The sequence below is a fragment of the Cervus canadensis genome, chromosome 21 (assembly GCF_019320065.1).
Source record: "Cervus canadensis isolate Bull #8, Minnesota chromosome 21, ASM1932006v1, whole genome shotgun sequence".
NCBI lineage: Eukaryota > Metazoa > Chordata > Mammalia > Artiodactyla > Cervidae > Cervus > Cervus canadensis.
In genome coordinates, this window is record NC_057406.1 from 36,629,929 (window position 1) to 36,635,986 (window position 6,058).

The window sequence follows — 6,058 nt, forward strand, 5'->3', positions numbered from 1 at the left end:
GCAATTTCCTGAGTGATTAGAGTGTGTTTTGTTTGTCATATTAACTCCTTTCAGTGAGATCTGAGTTTTGCTAATAAGGTGATTCTCGGCCCCTAAATAGAACTAGGATGGGGACTGGTTACAGAGGAATGAAGCACATGATTAGAGGGTTTGAACTTTCAGCTTCACTTTCTTCTAAACTCCAGGGAGAGAAAGGTGGCTGGAGATCAAGTTCGTTCACCAACACCTAATGACTTACTCAATCATGCTCAGTTAATGAAACTTAGATAGCAACTGAGAAAGAATGAGGCCCAGGAAGCTTCCAGGTTGGGAGGATGGCAAGCCCCGAGTGGGCATGGAGATTCTGCGCCTCTCCCCTCTTGCCCTGTTCATATCTTTATCTGATTGTTCATTTGTGTCCTTAATGACATTAGGAAACAAACAGAAATTTGAATGCTCCGGCAGGTGTGGTTCTCTGGAAAGTAGACTCTAAGACAAAGTCTAGCCGCAGGGGATTGGGTGGGGAGTGCTCCTGGGATCAAAACCCGCAGAGAAGGGAAAGCTGCAGGGTTGGACAGAGGGAGAAGCTGGGCTCAGAAGTAGTTACAGCAAAGCCTCACTACAGGAGATGGCTCCTCAGAGCAGGAACGAGCTGGGGCAGGCGTGTGGGCCTTTAACCCTGCATTGATCCAGTCACGGGTGTTGGCAGCCCCAGGGAATGTGTGCAACTTTGAGGGAAAAGGGTAAAAAGCCGGTACTGTCAGCTGGCAGCACACCAAAGCAGCAGGAGGAATAAAGCCTTTGCTCCTGAAGGAGGAGCTAGGTAGCACATTACAGTGTCCACTACAGATACTGTCTGGAGGGTTTTTTTGTTTGTTTTTGGCTGAGCTGAGCAGCATGTGGGATCTTAGTTCTCTGACCAGGGATCAAACCTATGGCCCCTGAAGTGGAAGTATGGATTCACCCCTGGACAGCCAGGGATGTCCCCCGGCTGGAGTTTTGATAAAATTAAAAAATGATTTTTAATCTTCTTTTAGGTGTGATTATTTTTATTATGATTATGTTTTTAAAATGAGTTCTTATCTTTTAGAAGTGAAACTAAAATATTTCCTAATGAAACAATATCACAGGATTTACTCCAAAATAATACTGGGGAGTGGGATGAGGGGTTGTGGGAGTATAAATGAACCATGAGATGATAATTGTTGAAACCGATGTTGGGTCTTTGGGCATCATTATATTCTTCTCTCCATTTTTGTGTATTTTGACTTTTTCCATAATTAAAAAAAGTAGAAAAAAATGTAATAGAATTAAAAAGTCATTTGTAAAACAAATAAGTCAGTTCATATGGCATAACAGATGATATTTCTGTGAACATAATGTTCATCTTAATACAATTCTTCCTTTATACATAAAATGTTCATAAGTAGATGGAGATCTCTACTATGTGTGGGCTTTTGTTTGTTTTTTATAAACCACAAACATTTAATTCTCACAGTTCTAGAGGCTGTAAATCCAAGATCAGGCTGCCAGCAGCCTTCTTCTGGGTTGCAGATTACTGACTTCTCACTCTTAACACACAGCAGAAAGGGTGAAGGCTCCCCTGGGGTCTCCTGCATAAGGACACTTATGCAGGCGAGGGCTTCACCTTCATGACTTAATCACCTCCAGAAGGCCCCTGTCTCCTAATGCCACTCCCCTTGGGGATTAGAATTTCAGTATATAGGTTTGGGAGCTTTGGGTCTATTATGTTTTAATTTCACAGAGAAGATAGTAAGAAAAAATAATAGAAGGATGAATTTAGGTTTGAATGAAGAAAAAGTGCCCTAAGAAATAAGAAGTTATTAAATATCAGATTACTGGGAAAGCATGGGCATCTTAAGAGCAGAACAGACTTGCATCTTTCTCAGAAGTGTCATATGACATCTGACTGAAAGCATCAGGGGCATTGCAGCCCTCTGACCATCTTTCATGCTGTAGAATGTAGCTGTATATTTTTTTCCCCTTTCAACACATGGTAATTATTTCTCCCCTTCAAAGGGAAAATTGGCCTTTATGTGTGTCATGAACACAAGATAATTTTTGTTCTTGGTAATGAAACATTTGTACATCTAGTTTAAGAACTCGTGATAAATAAAACTAGGTTAAAAATAACAAAGTGAATATTATTTTTTTTAAATGAACATTCTTTCATATAGCACATTTCCTGACTGGGCTGTTTCTAATTTCTGTTTTAGTTCCTGCATTCATTGTTAGAAGTGGGTCAGACTAGCTGCAGATAATGTTACCTTGAGCTCTGTTCTATAATTATGATTCAGCAGGAAGACTTGTGTGTGTGTGTGTGTGTGTGTGTGTGTGTGTGTGTGTGTCTGTGTGTCTGTGTGTGAGAGAGAGAGACTGAAAAGCATTTGGGGGAACAAAGATTAAATTACACATATAACCTACATGACTATTTCAATGGCATGATAAGGTGGGTTTGTGGACACATGTGCATCGTTAACAACTGGAAAATATACCATATTGCCCATGCTTCATGCCATTCCATGTGGGGGACTTGTCCTTACACTAAAAGGGTAAAAGAACATCTGTTCCTTGGCAGCTTCGGCCTCCCTGGGGCCCAATTTGGCCCTCTGTTTGGACCAGATTCCCAGCAAAATGGGATGTGGGCCCTGCATCCTCTAATTAATCTTGCCGTATTTCTTGCTCTTTGCATGGCTACTCTTCTTCTAACCTTCACTTTGGACCCTTGTCTCAGATGTTTTGCCAAGATAAGTTGAGAGAAGCTATTGGTGGGCCAGGAGAAAATCCAAAGTTCTCCTGGGTTTTCTGAAACATTAAGGTTTTAGACAGTGCTAAGTAGAGTAAAAGCAGAATATTAATGCTCATGCTCTAGAAATCTCCACTGAATCCAGCATCACTAATGTTTCATTGCCATTATTACAAATACCTGGGTCATTCATTAATGGGGAGGCCTGTTCTCCTCATGGCCCAGATATGAAAGAGTCTGAATTCCCAAAAGCAGCTCCTCACCCAGACACTGGTTGAGAGGTTCTGAGTGAGCAGGTGCTGTCTGGTTCTTGCTGGTGATCATGCTGTTCCCATCCATCTTTTTTTCTTTTTTTTTCCAATTTAGTTCTTTGCTCCTCTTTCTGCCATTTTGCTCTTTCACAATTCTTCCTGTACCCACTCTCTCATTAAGTGATTCTTTTCCCCACATGCTTTACTCACCTACAAGCCTGCCCAGAGCTGAAGCATGAAGTCAGGGGATTTGTCTTGGGGTCCCTTTCTTTCTTTCTTTAATCCATACTACTCCTCACTGTCACCAACACCTTCCTTACCCTCCCTCCGATCACAGCTTCCTGGCAGGGGAGAAGCTGCTGGACTCTTGGAAATATTGAGATATTAATAACAATACTGAGCACCCCTCTCCCTTACTGAGACTGGTATTTTAATAGTTACCCCATCTTCACACTTCACTCTCTTTAATGCTTTCTCCTCATTTTTGCTTACAACATAGTGAAGTGAAATGAAGTGAAAGTTGCTCAGTTGTGTCTGACTTCTTGCCACCCCATGGACTCTCCAGGCCATGGAACTCTCCAGGCCAGGATACTGGAGTGGGTAGCTGTTGCCTTCTAAAGGGGATCTTCCCAACCCAGGGATCGAACCCAGGGATGGAACCCAGGTCTCCTGCATTGCAGGTGGATTCTTTAACAGCTGATCCACGAGGGAAGCCCTACAACAAGCTAGTTGTTGCTTATACCTCCACCACTCCTAAAGTTCAGGGTAGCCCACCTCTCAACATGTCTTTCTTTGACCTTCATGGCATCCTAATATTTGTCAGCTTTTAAAATTAACGAATTAATTTCTGGTTGTGCTGGGTGTTCATTGCTGTTCCAGGGTTTTTCTAGCTGCAGTGAGCAGGGGCTACTCCTCATTGCATGCACGGTCTTCTAGCTGCAGTGGTTTCTCTTGTTGTGGAGCACGGGCCGTAGGTGCGTGGGCTTCAGTAGTTGTGGGGAGTGGGCTTCAGTAGTTGTGGCAAACTGGCTTAGTTGCTCTGGGGCTTGTGGGATCTTCCTAGACCAGGAATTGAACATGTGTCCCCTGCATTGGCAGGCAGATTCTTAACCACAGGACCACGAGGGAAGCCTAATTTGTCAGCTTTTAAAATGTGTGCCTGACTAAAAGGTGTATTTCTTTCCTTGCAACTTGTTTTCTGGTTGCTTAGAACTCCAGCGACATCAGCTAGGGTCTTTGGTTATAAGAAAAAAGAGACCTTCTGGCTAACATAGGGGAAAGAAATTTATTGGAAGGATCTGGAGTAGCTCCAGGAAAAGCCAAACAAAAGAGTCACGAAAGGGTGAAGGACAGTCAGCTCTGGGGGTCCAGGTGGCAGGACTGAGGCCCAAGGCCTCTTGAGGCACTGCAGTCTGATGGCATGGGACCAGCCACTCCCCATCTTGGATTGCTCTCTGCTCAAGATGCAAATGCCAGAGAAAGAGGATGGTGGGCCAAACTGGGTCACGGGCCCTCCCTGTCACTGGTGAGAGGTCGGAGGAAGGGGGTGTTTAAGTTCCTGAAGAAAATCCAAGCTGTAGGTATTCAGAAGCAGCCTGGAGTTCAAGGCAAGACTATGGTGCCAAGTTCCAAAGAAGAGGATGCTAAGCGCACACTACCCACCATGGCCACCAGAGTTGAGAAATAAATAGATTCAAGTGGGAACAAGTAGATTCAATCTTTTTATTGAAGAATCATTATCTGTTTGTTAAGAGTAGCACCCCCCCCCCACTTTTTTAAATACGGAAAGCCAAGATACGTGGCAGAGTTCACGGTCAGGCTATCAAGAGGATTCATTAAGAATAGTAAACATTATGTATCCCTGTGAGTCAGTACGGGGCTTCTCCAGTGGCTCAGTCAGTAAAGAATCTGCCTGTAATGCAGGAGACCTGGGTTTGATCCCTGGGTTGGAAAGATCTCCTGGAGAAGGAAATGGCAACCCACTCCAGTATTCTTGCTTGGACAATCCCATGGACAAAGGAGCCTGGTGGATTACAGTCCATGGGGTTGCAAAGAGTAGGACATGATTTAGCAACTAAACCACCACCACCACCACGAAGCCCAAAGAGGGGGGCATTCTTATCAATCCCATTTTACGAAGGAGGAAACTGAGGCCCCGAGAAGTTAAGTAACTTACACAAGAGTACACAGCTGGTACCATTTGCAGCAGAGTAAGGATTCAAGTCCAGGCAGTGAGGGTCAGTCTGTGCTCTTATCCACCATTCTGTCTACCTCAGAATCTTTCAATAACTAAATATAATTTTATAACAAAATACTTCAAGAAAATGTGCAGCTCTGATCATCTTTCCTGTGTTGGATGGAAGGAGCAAAAGGGACAGAGACATTTTAAGTGACAGCTAATAATCCCTCCCACACGGGACCAAGTTGGGGATTTTATTAATAAACACCTGTCTCCATTCAAATATAACACACCGGGACAGAAGTCACTGGCATGGAAGACACACACACACACATACACACTCACACTCACACACTCACACATCCTGGGAAGCTGGCTACATGGTTTTATTTCCTCAGGGCAGTTATTCGAAAGTATGGGTCATTTTATTTTTAGTTTCTTTCAGACTCTACCCCAAAGCACATCTCTTCACTGTCTTTCCCAGACACTCCTCTGCTTTTCAAAAAGAGAAACACTGAACCTTCTCTCCTCTGCACTAAAAGGCCTTTGTCTGAAACCACACATGTCGATTTTAAACAGAAAATAATATTACAGCACAGTGCTTCCTTTATGTGCCTCATGCAGCTTTCTGAGTCCCTGTGTCCCTGGATTTATGATGTGCTCTACACTTTCCACATTCTCAGTGCTGTTTTCCCACATTTGAAGGAGAAATGATCAAGAGATTTGTGCTGGAGTAAATTTATTCTGTCTTGAGCTGGGGGAAGGTTCCAAGTTCACCACAGCATGGAAAATATAAATGCTGTAAGCATCGCACTTCCTTCCCAGACGCTGCCGGCGGCAAATACTGGGCCCGGGGCAGCAATGAACGTGGCATTCTTGTCA